This window comes from Mustela nigripes, chromosome 4, assembly GCF_022355385.1.
Source record: "Mustela nigripes isolate SB6536 chromosome 4, MUSNIG.SB6536, whole genome shotgun sequence".
In the NCBI taxonomy this organism is placed as follows: Eukaryota; Metazoa; Chordata; class Mammalia; order Carnivora; family Mustelidae; genus Mustela; species Mustela nigripes.
Genome location: NC_081560.1, coordinates 186,756,881 through 186,770,764, shown reverse-complemented (window position 1 = coordinate 186,770,764; position 13,884 = coordinate 186,756,881). Strand labels below are relative to the sequence as shown.

Genomic DNA, 13,884 nt, shown 5'->3' with positions numbered 1-13,884 from the left:
AAGTAGGCAGACAGGCAGGTGAGGGGGGGCAGGCTCCCCACTGAGCAGAGAGCCAGATGTGGGGCTGGGTCCCAGGACCCTGGGATCATGACCTTAGTCTAAGGCAGAGGCTTTAACCCACTGAGCCACCTAGGCAGCCCCCTAGACTTCATTTTGATACAAACTTTCTTTGACTTTGAATTGTTTTGAGTTCTGTTACCTCATTTCTGAGTTTTCCTAAATGTTGTTTACCCATATGTTGTATCATTTTAGCTTATTTTGAGATAATAGGTTAATTCTGATCTGTTCTGTTGCCACATCTTTCTGGCATGCTTTGATGATCTGTACGGATGTTTATTCTGCTTCTTACTCTCTTATAGTCATTTCATATGGGGTTTGACCTCGATATTTTCTGTTACACATTTTTTTTTTTTTTAATATGGAATGCTTCGCAGATTTGCGTGTCTTCCTTGCGCAGGGGCCATGCTAATCTTCTCTGTATCATTCCAATTTTAGTATATGTGCTGCTAAAATGAGCAAGTCTGTCACTTGTTTTTAAGTGGAATTAGTTCTTCTGAACTTTCCAATCAAAGCAGCATTCAGAAGAGCTTTTCTAACTCCCAGAACTCCCCTCTCTGTTGTTTTGTGTATTGTTCAAACCTACGGCGCCTTGCTTTCTGGGAAAACTTTCCTGGGCCCGTCACCTTCCCCACTGTGGTCTGGGTCTTCTCTTACCTATGTCTGTATTGCTCCTGCCCTGGACAATTTTGATTCATTTTCTGAGGTTTTTCCTCTGTGTGTGTCCTGTTTTAGAAGCCAATCCTGGCAGGGCCATTTGGAGCTTTCAAAGAGCCTGAGCCTCTACAGCCCCTTCTGACCTTCATCCCCCCAAGGACCTTTGCAGTCACTCGCTGTTGGGAGGGGCAAAACCTCTCCGGGTTTCAAATGCTGTTCTTGAAATTCCCCTGTCCCTTTGCTTTCTGATGGCTTTGAATCATGGTCCACTTCTTTCATCACAGTACTTCAGCTACAAGTGGAAGATCCCAGAAATTGTGTCACTGCCATGTGCTCTCACAGTTGGAGGAAAAACAAAGATTATACGCTAGATGCTCAGGCGTAAGCCAAGAGTGTTTGGCAACTGAATTTTCTCTAAAAATTAATGGTTTGTAATGTGGTTCAATAAATACTGTAGATAAATAGCAGGTTGACTGTCTCTGTAATTACATCATGAGCCAAAGGGAGTGTGAAGTGTTTGTTTGAGTATTGTATCTTCATTTGGAAAATTTTGACTTGATTGTAATTTAGGCACAATTAATTTTTTTTTAGTTTTCCTTAATATCAATAATAAATATTTAATTCTAAGATATTAATTGAGTAAAAAGACAACATCTTAAATCTTACATCGGTCTGTTGATCTCTATATTAAAATAGAAATGAACTGAAAGATGATTTTAAATATCGCTACCTTATTAAGGGCTGGTTTAGGTTGAAAAATTAATCTTTATTTTTTTTAAAGATTTCCTATTATTTTAATTGACAGAGAGAGGGAGAGAGAGAGTGGGAGGGGCAGAGGGAGAGGCAGACTCCCTGCTGGGCAGGGAGCCTGATACGAGCCTCCATCCCAGGACCCCCGGATCATGACTCCCGAAGGCAGACACTTAACCAACTGAGCCACCTAGGTGCCCCAAAAAATTAATCTCTAAAATGAACTGAAAATTCATAATCTGTGGCAAGTGGGGAAAATCAGATTGTGAATCATTTATAGTTCATGGGAAATGAAAACATTGGGGAAAAAAGAACAGTCTTTTTCATGGAGTATCTTTCCTATTCTTGGGCTTGAATTCCTGGGCTGAATGTTCTGGGACCACGAGCCCAGGGCAGGGGCTTGAACAGAGGTTACTGGGAGACTGTTCCTCAAGGGGACTAAAAAAGAATTGAGTATAGGACAGTCATTTGTGGAGCAAGTTATCTGAGTGTGACTGTGTGGCTAGAGGGCTCTGGGACTTCTCAGCTACAGCACAGTCCGTGCGGACACCCCTGAGCTCATGGGTACCTGCAGATAATTCTCAGCACCCTGGCATCTCCCCACCGTAGACTCCACTTTCTCTCTTGTCCTCTCTGCTTGAAGGCTTTCTTTGACACTTAAGGCATGCCTGGAGGTGTGCTGGGTAGTAAATAAACAATGGAGAACGAATCGGTGGGAATATGCTCTACTGAGCTTTCTTCCCACGTATCTGACAGCCTCTGGTGGAGAACGGAGCACTGTGGCGCTAATGAACGGGCACTGACTTTTCTCCCTTCCTTGGTTCATTTTTCTCATGTCCTCCCTTGTGCTTCCTGGGATCACCATCCAAAAAACTATCTTCATTCAAGTCTTTGTCATGGTATCTGCTTTCGGGAGCTCCAAACTATGACATCAACTAATTTTGGTATTATTTCCAAAAGTCTTAAACCTGATCCCTTATGTCCATTCTGAGGAAGAGGGGCCAGAAGATGGGCAGGCAGAAAGCAAAAAAAAAAAAAAAGGGGGGGGGTCCATTCAAATGCAACTTTCTTTTCTCCTTTCTTTTTTAGAGAGAGAGAGGGAGAGAGAAGATGCACAAGCAAGGAGGGGGAGGGGAGAGGGGAGAGGGAAAGAGAAATTCCAAGCAGGCTGCATGCTCAGCACAGAGCCCAAGGCAGGGCTCGATCTCACGACCCCTGAGATCACGACCTGAGCCAAAATCAAGAGTCGGAAATTTAACTGACTGAGCCACCCAGGTGCCCACAAATGCAAGTTTCTGCTGAGTGCGGCCCCACCTTACAGTGGAGACAAGGGCATTGGCTGGCAGAGTCCCCTGGCTTTGGGCTTAGACTCATCAAACCAGCAGCCTTTGCTGGACTCTGTGTCCCCAGTGCACCTCACTTGGCGGTGTGACTGCCCTTGCAGGGCTCCCTTCAGAGGGAGCATACACAGATCTGTAGATGTGAGTTACGGGCTGCTAAGCATTTTATTTCTTAGGTTGTTCTGATCTATACATTCGCTTTATGGAAATTTTGCTCACAGGAATGTGTTCCTACGTCTCATCATCCCTGGAGTCAGTTTCTGGACCTGCGTCACTGATGTCTGGTGCCTGGTGCATGGAGGGCTCTGCCAGGACATGCCTGGTTCGTGCCGCTGCCACACGTGGTGGGCGCAGTTAGCGGCTTCGTCGGTGACATCTCTGGCTTATCTTCCCTATTGCAGCGGGAACTCTGCGATGTCGGGGATTTGCGGGTCCCCAGGATGGAGATTCTGCCTGCCACTCCTGCAGAGGGAAGCCCACGCCCTCCATGCTGCTGCAAGCGGATGCCTGCTCCTGGGATCTGTGCTGAGTTTTTACTTTATTTTTTTAGAGAAGAAGGTCGTGGGGGGCAGAGAGAGCATCTGAAGCAGACTCCATGCCCAGCACCGAGCCGGACGTGGGGTTCGATCTCACAACCCTGAGATCATGACCTGAGCCAAAAGGAAGAGTAGGACACTCAACTGACTGAGCCCCCCAGGTGCCCCTGTATTTGTACTTTATTATTTTTTAAAATATTTTATTTATTTGATAGAAAGAGAGAGAGAGTAAGCATGGGCAGGGGGTAGGGGGCAGAGGGAGAGGGAGAAGCAGACTCCCCATTAAGAAAGGAGCCCAGCGTGGGACTGGATCCCAGGACTCTGGGATCAGGACGTGAGCTAGAGGCAGACGCTTAACAACTGAGCCCCACAGGCGCCCTGGATTTGTACTTTGGAACAGAGGCGGAGGCTACAGTGGGAAGGCTGGATTGAAGATGCCCATCTTTAGATGAGGAGTCTGGGCCGTGAAGGGGGTGAGTCCGCCAGGTGAGAAGCGCTGAGGGCCTGGCCCCAGGCAGGGAGGAAGGATAGGTGTTGGTAGAACAGATGGCAGATAAGATAAGAGACCACAAAAAAGCTAGATCTCCAGCTGTTGGATGGATCCTTAGGCACGATTCACAGGGTGGGTAAGTGGGGTGACTCCATTCAACCCGCAAGTTTAAGTCATAGAATGAACATCTAGAACACAGTAATATTGAGAAGTTGCTTATCAGAACTTAATACAACATGAATCATGCTATTTTCCTCAGGCTTTAAGACACATATTATAAAATGCACTGAGATCTTAAAATCAGGAGAGCCTGGGTGGCTCAGTCAGTTAAATGTCCAACTCTCGATCTTGACTCAGGTCTTGATCTCAGGTGCTGAGTTCGAGCCCCGTGTTGGGCTCCATGCTGGACATGGAGCCTACGTAAAAAAAAAGATTTTAGGGGGAAGATTTTATATATTTATTTATTTGAGAGAGAGAGAGAGAGAGTATGAGCGGAGAGGAGGGCCGAGGCAGAGGGAGAAGCAGACTTTCCTCGGGGCAGGGAGCCCAGACCATGGGGCTTGATCCCAGGATACTGAGATCATGACCCGAGCTAAAGGCAAATACTTAGCCAACTGAACCACCCAGGAGCCATCCCTTCTCCCTACAAAGATTTTAAGATGAAAGTCTATAGCTATATGTCACATGGCATCCCAGAGTGTCACTGCCAAAAGGCAAAACTTACTGCTGGCTGGGGCGGGAGGAGGGTGTGCAAATCCTGCATATTTTCATTTAATAGAGCTTAATCCTTCTTATTATGCTCCCCCTTTTTCACATCCATGTGATCCAGACTGGGGCCACCATGGAAGAATCTGCCACTATGACCACTCTATGACCTGGAGCCTTCTGGAGCATGGACCCCTCCCCCATTCTCTCCTTTGGTCTAACTGACCCCCCCTTAAGGACGCCCTGGACCTAAGGTTCTGATCTGCTCTGGAAATTGGACTAAGAGTGGGTGTTCACCATCCTTCATGGTGATAAATCAGGTTTTCCCCAAGGTGGGGGGCACCGCAAGTTACTATCTCGAGGCAGCCCAGGACACGCTTCTGCCGTCCGTGCTTCCTCTTCCTAGAACATTTCTTGTCAAGCTGGACGTCTTGGCCTTTTCTTCAGTCATGTGTCCCCTTCCACCTTCAAGATCTTTTTGCATATACCTCCCTCTAACAAACAACATCCAAAGACTTTGCCCATTTGAATAGTAATAGCATTAAGTTTTGACTTTGCCCAGCTGTGGGCCACTCTGGCTTCCAGGTTATCATCCAACAGAGGTTCACAAAGCCTTTCTTGTGCTGGTGCATTTTTTTTTTTTAAACATCTAAACTTAAGAGCTATACTTTTGGCTTCAAAGAAGCTTTCTTTCTGAAATATAATCCTGACATGTAATTACAGAAAAATGACAGATCAGGATCCAAATCCCAATGAAAGAAAACCCAGGCAGTTGGCCCACAGCACGATTATAAAGCTATTACTCACCGCACAGCACCAAGGGGCTAGCTCCCAGGGTCAAGGGTGAGAGGAGAAGTAACACTTCCTTGACATTCTGAGACTGCAGAAGGTACAATGGGCCCGGGTCTTCTCTGTCATTTCCGGTGTCATTGATTTGCCATCAAGCTCAGGTTGACCGTAATGTCAGATGTGCTCATTGCAATGATGAGATTGATTTCGAGGAGGACCTAGAAAGAGGTGTCCTTGTCTGGACTTGCGGGGTTGACTTTCATTTATTTTTGGTCTTTGGCAATTAGAAGAGCAGTGATCTCATTGGTCTCGTAGGTGGTTTAACTCTCAGTGGACTCTTGGGGATGCCCATTTGTGAAAGAAACTGCACAGCCTGCTTCCCCTCTCTTTCGATCAATTCAAACACCTGTTCAATCTTAACCCCGCAAGTGCTTCTCACAACCACCACGCTCAGTCACAGCCCCAAGCGTGGGCCTGACGGTGTTGGGGGATGGGGGACAGACAATAAACAAACGCATATAAGCCAGAAAACAAGCAGATGGGTTAAGGGCTCTGTGGGGAGTTACAACAGGGGGAGGTAAGAGAGACCAGGAGGACCTTTAGATGTGCCAGCTGGGGGTGCACATTCCGAGGAGAGGGACTGGGGAGAACCAAGAGCTAGCCGGAAGGGTGGGCTTGGTGAGTTTGAGGAACAGGCAGAGCTGTGTGCCTGGCAAAGTGTGCACAGTGGACAACAGAGCAGATCCGGCTGAGAGGGAGACAGGGATGGGTTCTACTCTGAACGTGGCAGCCAGCCTTGCGTGTTTAGGCTGAGAGTAGACAGATCTAATATTTTTTTAAAGAATTTGCCAGCTGTTCTACTGTGAGTAGACTAAGGAGGGTCCAAGGCAGAAAGCCCCCTGGAAGGTGCTAAAGATCTCTGGGGATCAGGGTGTCCTGGTTCGCCCTGGTAGCGGGGCTATGGCAGGACTGCAAGTGGTGAGTGAATGAGGAACAGAGGGGACCCCCATGGGAATTCCCAGATGTTTGGCTTGAAAATCTGGGTGGGGTGGGGCGGGTTATGGAGCTGGAGGGGATGCAGGAAGGTACCAGCTGTGGGTAAGGGAAGAAAACCAAGGATTCTGCTTGCCCTGTTAAGTCTGAGATAATTCCTAGGCATCTGAGTGCCATGCCATTAGGCAGTGGGATCTAGGGATCTGGAACTCATGGAGGAGGTGAGAGCAGGAGATATGGGGGGTGGAAGAGAGGGATGTCGAACACCCAGCACGGAGAGCCTGGAGACAAGATGGCGTTACCCGGGAGAATGTGCGGGAAGAAAGAGGAAGGCGGCCCAGCGCAGACCTGGCTATGCTGTCAGGCTCAGAAGGAGGAGAAGGTGGCAAAGGGAGCTGGGAAGGAGCACCTGAAAGATCAGGAGGGAAGCTCGGAGACAGGGGTTCCCAGAAGGCGGAGGAAGGTGGTGCTTCAGCAGGAAGGAGCAGAGAAGCTGGTGAGCACACAAAAGAGAGCCCATTTGCGCGGCGATGGATCTCCTGCCTAACCTGGATACCAGTACCACGACTGGTGTTGTGAGGTCTGTTGGCGGTGAGGTCAGGAATGGGAGAGAGAGCAGAGACATTTATTTCAAAGGCAGGTTTGCAGGATGAGAGGGAAGAAAGTGATGGAGCCGGGAAAGGGTGTGGGAGCCCAGCCCTTCCTGTAACCTCGGGGCTGGGGGCCAGAGCACTGGGACTCTCACTGAATTGGGAGGAGACCCCCACCCTGCGCCCAGTCAGTGGATGTGGCTTCTAGACACCAGGAGTAGAGTTGGGGGCAGGAAGGAGGCGTGGCCGTGGGCTCAGTGGTGGGATTGGATGGTTGAAGGGAGACGTTTCAAGCATCCCAGGAAGGTCACCTGATTCCAGTACAAGACCGCCCAGCCGGGGCACACGCTCTTTTGCAGATTTCTGTCTGCAGGGTCCCCATGACTTGTTTCCATGTTACTTCTGGTGATCCAGCTCCTTCCAGAGCCACTGAGCTCCCAGCTCACGAGGGAACAGAAGTGGCTCACTTGGGTGGTTCACCGTGGGTTACAAGAAGGAGGAAGCTGTTGGTCTGTGCACCTCACAGGGAGCCCAGTGTTCAGCTGGAAGGTGTTCCTCGTAGGCAACATGGGGTGAAGGCTCTGCCCACCGCACACATCCCGGCGCTGGCCACACAGGAAAAATGACCCCCGGCAGCCGGATGACAGAATCCCCTCGTAGTGGCAGGGCTCCAAGTTCTTCAGGAATGCCAGGGTCCCTGAGTCTAAAGCTCCCTCATGTCTTCCTATATCCATTTGCCTCTTGAAGCTGCTTCACTGTCTTCTAAGGAACTCTGCCAATTCTGTCCCATCCCCTTCTCTAGTTTCTTGCTTCTCTTTCTTTCTTTTTGCTATCATGACGCATGCTACCCTTTGGTGGGGCCCAGTTTCTTGTTTATGTGCTCCAATTCTAGAGCACTGAATGAAGCTGGATGACCCAGCGGCATCTGGAGGGACTCAAAGAGTTAATGGGTTTTCTCTAGGAGCCCTATGCTGTTGTGAGTCATTTATGACTGCCTTCCCCCGGGGTTTTGGAGGGGAAGAGGCAGGGACTAGTTGCTGGGGCTTTGGAGCAGACCTGTGAGGGTTCCTCCATGTCCGTTCCTCATAGTGGGATGCTTGGCAAGTAGCTTAACCTTTCTCAGACAGGGCCTCTGAATATGTTGCACAGGCTCCACACTGCACAACTCTAGATGGCTCCATTCATATAGAAGTCCGCATGAATAGCATCCTATGGGTGTGTTGTGCACAACACCCACAGCCCACAGGCAGCAGCCTGGACTGTCTCCTTCTCTGTAAAACAGCTGATGACCACATAGCAGAGTCCTTGGAGGAATTATGAATTCCACACTCCTGGTCTGTTGCAGGACACAGGGTGTTGCCTGAACATGTGGCAATATTGTGTAAGACTGGATGTCAAAAGGCAGGGCAGTGGCCTTTGTCTTTGGACAGGTTTATGTTTTAGTTTAAAAGACAAGATCAGCCCCTTAAAAACAACCACTGGGAGGGGTGTGACCCTGGGATGGACATAGTGAGCATCTTGGCCATGTCCCCTCCGCCTTTACTGCGCCAGGGCAGACTAGCTGGAGTCCCAGCACCAGCAACCAGCACAAGCTCTTCCCTCACAGCTCCTGAGGATTCTGTTTGCCCATCGAACTGTCTATCACCTGTGCGCAGGTCAGAAGGGCCAGAGAATTAAAGCCCTGGGGAGCATATTTAGTAGATGAATGCTGGGAGTTGACACCTAAATGCCCCAGCTGCCTTGTCCTCACTGGGATGGCCCAGAGGCAGGCATTCCACACTGGCTCTCGGTTTCCCTGGCAGGATGAAGCACCTTCCTCCCACGGGGAAGCTGGCTCAAGAAGGCAGGACCCCTGTCTCATTCCCCACCCTCTGATTAATACTCCCATTTCTCCCTGTCTCATTCCCCACTCCCCTGCCAGCGGACTTGGCACTTCCCAAGCAGCTCCTGGCATTCCAGTTCTGGCCTCAAGGTTGGCTTCCAGGTGCATCCAAACCAAAGGGCCCCTCTCCACTGTGCTCCACAGGCAACCCCATCAGCTCCCGACGCAGGGCTTCCTGCAACGTTGCAGCAGACAGACCCGTCATGGCCCCTGCAAAGGTGCGCCCCTTGCAGGCTGAACCCATGTCTTTCTCGAGGCTGGAGCCCCAGGACCCGGCATAGCGCGTGGCCCGAGGAAGCCCAACAACAAACGTGCCGAGTGTGGTATGGGCTCCTCTCACGTGGCACATCTCCAGGGCGAAAATGATCGGAGCGAACGGCGTTCTCCCACTGCCTGCTGGGGAACGTGCGCCATCTTTCTTTCCCACGGCACGTTCTACCAAGGGATCATTAAAAATTAAGTCTGCAATTTCAGGCAGATTTCATTACAGATTCTGAAGAAGGGACAGGTGGAGGATCCTTGCCGAGGAGCTGCCTACTCCTTTTCTCTGAAGATATGGATGTCCACGAATCGCCAGATCGGGACACCCCCTACATGCAGCCAAGGTCTTGCTGGAGTGAGTGTGGGTGAACCCCAGGGGCGGAAGCCCGCCTTCCCTGCTGGCACAGCTGCTCCCTGCCACTGGGGCATTCTCTGGGAGACAGGTGGCCTCGTGGCCTGGAATGCACTGTCTCGGGGTAGGGGCCGTCTCTGTGGCCACTTTCTCTATAGCTCTATTATTGAAATACCAACCTACCCTCTGATTAATATGAACGCTTGGCACCTGGATGGCAGTTTAGTCCCAGCTTCTGACCATCTGCCTGCGATCACTGGCAGGTCTTCAACCTGTGTTTTCACAGCGACCCAGCGCCGGGGTCTCAGCTCTTTATCTTGAAGTATGATGGTGCGGACCGGCCTCCCCGTGTTTGTCCCTACCCAGGCATCACACAGGTCCTCGAGCAGGTTTCCTGACCGCTCAGCGCCTCCATTTCCTTAACAGGAGAGTGGAGATAATGGAACACACTGTAGGGAGTTACCGCAGGACCAAAGGAGAGAGTCCATTGAAAATTGCATCGCCCGGGGCTCACCACGGAGCCGATGGACGTTATCACTGTTGTTGCTGTCGACGAAGCCAATCAGTTGTGTGCAGGCATTGCTCTTTGCTTTTGGACCCGTGTCACAGTCTTGCATGAATCGTTCCGGACCATCTGGGTGACCTTGGCCCCGAGACACGTTTTCAATCAGCTCCCATCCCTTTACCCAGTTCCCACTGATGACCTCTCTCCTCCCAAATCTTGGGGTTTACCCTTCACCCATCTGAGGGCACCTGCCCCAGACAGCTGGTTCCTCTTTACATCCCTACCAAGGCCAGGGCTGACTGTGGGGGCAGGGGAGGCAGCATAAGGACGGGGGAACTATGAAAACCTGCAGACGTGGGTTGAGACCCAAGTACAGCTCAATATGGGGCCCAAAGCATAAGCACTAAGTGCAGCAAACCGCTCAGGAGGTAGAAGAACGACCCAGGGAGGGCCCGTGGCCCAGCCCCCTCCTTCCTCCACAGCTGCCTTTGTGCCTGGATCCCCAACCCAGCCCCGTAATTAACATTAGCCATGGCCTGCCTCCAGTCCATCCTTCACCTAGATGCACCTTCAAGCTTCTTCAGTAGACACTTTTATCACCGCGGCTGACATCCCTGACACCCCCGGTCATATGCTCCTGCGATATTTATAGGCTTGTGGATTGCAGATCCCGATAAGGGGAGGAGGGCTGGGGAGGTGCATTGGATGCCAACAATGCAAAGTTGAGCTGGGCAGGGCTCTGCTCTGGTTAATGTTTCTGTAAATCATCCAATTGCTTCGGGATGCTCAATATTTTCTTATTCATCTCCATTTTTCAAGGGGAAAGTGTTCAATCTGTCAGGCCAATTCTTCATAAATGACTTGTCAGTTGTACTGGCATCAGGTTGAATCTCTGCGGACCTGTGGTCATATCAAAGAGCTAGGCAGGCTTGACATGTCATGGTAACATCCTACTTAGGGTCCTAATTGATCAGCAAATACCGGCTGAGCCCTGGTCATGGGCGCAACCGCTTAGGGGCCATGGCTACAGAGACCAAAGGAATCCGGCCATCCTTTTCTTAAAAGGTCCCTCATTTACTGAAGGAAACACCTCAGTAAGTAATGATGTGGTGACCGTTCCCCTGCATCAGTGGAAGTGTGTCCAGAAGACCTTATAGATCTGGGTGGGAGTGAATCACCCATGTGGGGGCTCAAGGAAGACTCTGCAAGAGCATGGGCTTTTTTTTTTTTTTTTTAATTGTGGTTAAAATACACTTGCCATGAAAATTACCATTTTAGGCATTTTTGAGTGTACAGGTCAGTATCGTTACATATATTCACATTGTTGTACAATGGAGCAGTCCACAGAGCCTGTGGATCTTCCTATGCTGCACCCATGAAACACTAACTCACCATTCTCCCCTGCCCCCAGTCCACGGCAACCATTCCACCTTCTGTCTCTGTGGATGTGATGACCTTGGGGATCTCATATACGTGGAACCACATGCTATTGGTCTTTACTGGCTGGCTTATTTCACTTAGCATAGTATCTTCAAAGTTCATCCACTGCTATAAACATAAGTGCAAAAAAAATTTTTTTTTTAAGATTTTATTTATCCATTGGAGAGAGAGAGAGAGCAGGCAAGTGTGAGTGGGGGATGGAGAGGCCGAGGGGGAGGGAGAAGCCGACTCTCCACTGAGCAGGAGGCCCGATGTGGGACTCGATTCCAGGACTGTGGGATCACCACCTGAGCTGAAGGCAGATGCTTTACCGACTGAGCCACCCAGGCTCCCCTAAAATCAGTCTTGAAGAAGTAAGATTTCCCTGGCATAACGGGGGAGGCAGAGACCAGGTCATGCTGAGCATATGCAAAGGCCTCAGATCGTGACAACACGGTGGCTCTGGGATACCGTGGGCTGTCTGTGCTGCTGGGGTCCAGGCAGGTTAAATAGAATAAGGTGACCTAAGGCTGGAAGCTGAGTGAGCTGGGATCACGGCAGGTCCACATGCTAGAGAAAGGGCCCTTAGCCACAAGATATCACATTGTGGAAGTTGTAATTTGATGTCGTCTTGCTCAGGAGTGGAATACATTAAAAGTTTTCTGGATCTCAGTGGAGCACAGAAAAGTAATAATTTCTAGAGCTCCTGCTCACCGGTCACTAGCCAAGTGCCCTCTCTGGTGGGCTGCTTATAAAGCTGGTCTAAAGCTAAAGGAGGATTCAACCCCAAATCCCACTCTATTGTTGGCAAAATTTAACGTCGCCACTCCGTCCTAAGGATTGCCGCGAGCTGAGATCCAGTCTAATTCTAAGAGCTCCGTGGTCTTGGATGGGCTAGTTGACCCCCCCTCCCCAGATCTCACTGTTCTTATTTGTTAATGAATGGTATGGAGGACTTTTAAGAACCCTTAAAGCTTCCAGAAGTCTATGCATTCGTAAATTCTGCTAATGTTGGTGCTGAGTATGCTGCTCGGCTCCCCACAGCCCTGCAAGGATAGGATTCTACAAATCATTGACCTTAGACAAATTGCTTAATCTCCTTCTGTCTTTGTCTGAATCATCATCTGTAAAAAGAGGTGTTAGAAATAATACCTGCCATTTTTCCTGCAGGTCATTGGGAACAGATGAGAGGAAGCGTTTAGAATCCGATGTTACTGTCCCTTTCACAGTTTATCTCATCAGGGAGTTTTTCCCACCTCTCAGATACCCATATTCCGTGCATATAATTTCTCTGAGCTCTTTTATCACAAGTTTCTGATCTTCCTCTCTGCGTGTACTTCCTGCCTTCCTTCCTTTTCTTTCTTTTTTTTTTTTTTTGTGGGGGAGGGAGGAATAGACTCCCCCACTGAGCAGGGAGCCCAATGTGGGACTCTTGGTCCCAGGGCCCCACGATCATGACCTGAGCTGAAGGCAGAGGCTTGATTGAATGAGCCACCCAGGCGCGCCTTTTCCTCTGGTTCTAGCACCCTCCTTGACTTGTTTGCAGGATAAGGTCTTCATGATTCATCAGGGAGGGGCCTCTGTGCCTGAACCGAGGTGAGGTCAGGAACAGGTCAGTGAGGCTCATTCTACTGCCAGCCACATACACGGGCACGGCCACAGACCCTGGCCCGGCCACAGCAGGCTCGCGCCATCTTTGGAACACACCCCACCTTCCCTGACTTCTCATCTGCGCTCAAGTGTGTCCCTCCCGGTGAGATGCCTTCCCACCTGGGGCCACCAGAAGCCCTTTCCATCCTTCACATTTTTAGATAAAATTTTCCTCCCCTTGCCACCCCTCCCACCCCCAACAAGACCAACCCGACCAGCCAGGAAGACATTTTTCTCTCTCCTTTTAGGGAGGCTCATTGGTGTTTTGTCTTCCCCTTGTTTACCAACCTGCGTGGCCTCCCCTCTGTCTTAGGCGAGTTCTGGGAAACAGGTCCTATGAAGGAGATTTGTGTGCAGGAACTTTTGGGGCAGAATCCTTCAGATCAGCCTCTTAGATGGTGGAGGGAGACACAGCAGAGGAAGCAGAATTTGGCAACGGAAGGCGCTGACTGGTCCGACAGTGACACCAGCCTCTGTCTACCACATGGAGAGCTGGAGCTGGGTGACCCCCTCCGCTTGACCTTCACACCCCATCACTCATCACAGACTGGCCATTGGATGCGGCTGTCCTCAGGTGGGATGCAGCATCTTTGCCTGGTGACTGCCTTTGTGATACCTGGAGACTCGGCTGAGAGCCACTACCTGCCAAGTCCCAGCAGTTGGGAGAAAGAGGGACTCGGTTCTGAAGCGGGCCTGGAGGGCAGCCGTCTCTGGCACAGTCTCTGGCCTCAGCCACGGGCGGGGAGGGAGCAGGTCTACGTAGCTCAAGTGGAGGCCGCCAGGTGGGGGGCCCTTGGTGAATAGCTGTTACATGATTGAATAAATCCACAAATGAACAGCCTAGAGTAGCTGAGCTGCAGTCATTTTGTATTTTTATTTGCAAATAATTTTTTAGTCCCATTGTTTTT

The 13,884-nt window shown here is 50.2% G+C and overlaps 1 non-coding gene across 1 annotated transcript; it reads right to left on the bottom strand.

Annotated features, from left to right (window-relative positions):
* Positions 1-412: 412 nt before the first annotated feature.
* LOC132016991 (U6 spliceosomal RNA) lies at positions 413-519 on the bottom strand. The gene has a single exon (XR_009404081.1). It is a non-coding gene; the product is annotated as a U6 spliceosomal RNA (small nuclear RNA).
* Positions 520-13,884: the final 13,365 nt, after the last annotated feature.